The sequence below is a fragment of the Penaeus monodon genome, chromosome 34 (assembly GCF_015228065.2).
Source record: "Penaeus monodon isolate SGIC_2016 chromosome 34, NSTDA_Pmon_1, whole genome shotgun sequence".
NCBI classification, from domain to species: domain Eukaryota; kingdom Metazoa; phylum Arthropoda; class Malacostraca; order Decapoda; family Penaeidae; genus Penaeus; species Penaeus monodon.
This window is the reverse complement of record NC_051419.1, coordinates 7,664,962-7,665,235: the sequence shown is the minus strand read 5'-3', so window position 1 is coordinate 7,665,235 and position 274 is coordinate 7,664,962. Positions and strand designations below refer to the sequence as shown.

General features: G+C 51.5%; 1 protein-coding gene across 1 annotated transcript in view; it reads right to left on the bottom strand.

Annotated features, from left to right (window-relative positions):
* LOC119594803 overlaps positions 1 to 274 on the bottom strand; it is a gene marked incomplete in the record, with an annotated part of 120,867 nt that overhangs the window by 29,696 nt on the left and 90,897 nt on the right.

Genomic DNA, 274 nt, shown 5'->3' with positions numbered 1-274 from the left:
CTGAGACAGAAATACGCATAAAAAGATTACGAAAAAGGATAAACATACCCAAAGAGAGAAGAGCAAATGAGGAAACAGACAACAAAATGGAGATGAAGTGACAGGAAGAGACGGAGCGACAGAGAAAGAAGGCATGGAAACTCCACGCAGCGTCGTAGGGGGGGGGGGGCAGCAGGGCGTCAAAACAAAGCCAGTGGGAGGTCGGGATGTCGTAAGAGGTCGCGAGCGAGTCGGAGGTCAAAGGTCAGGTAACTAGGAGAAGGGGGGGGGTACA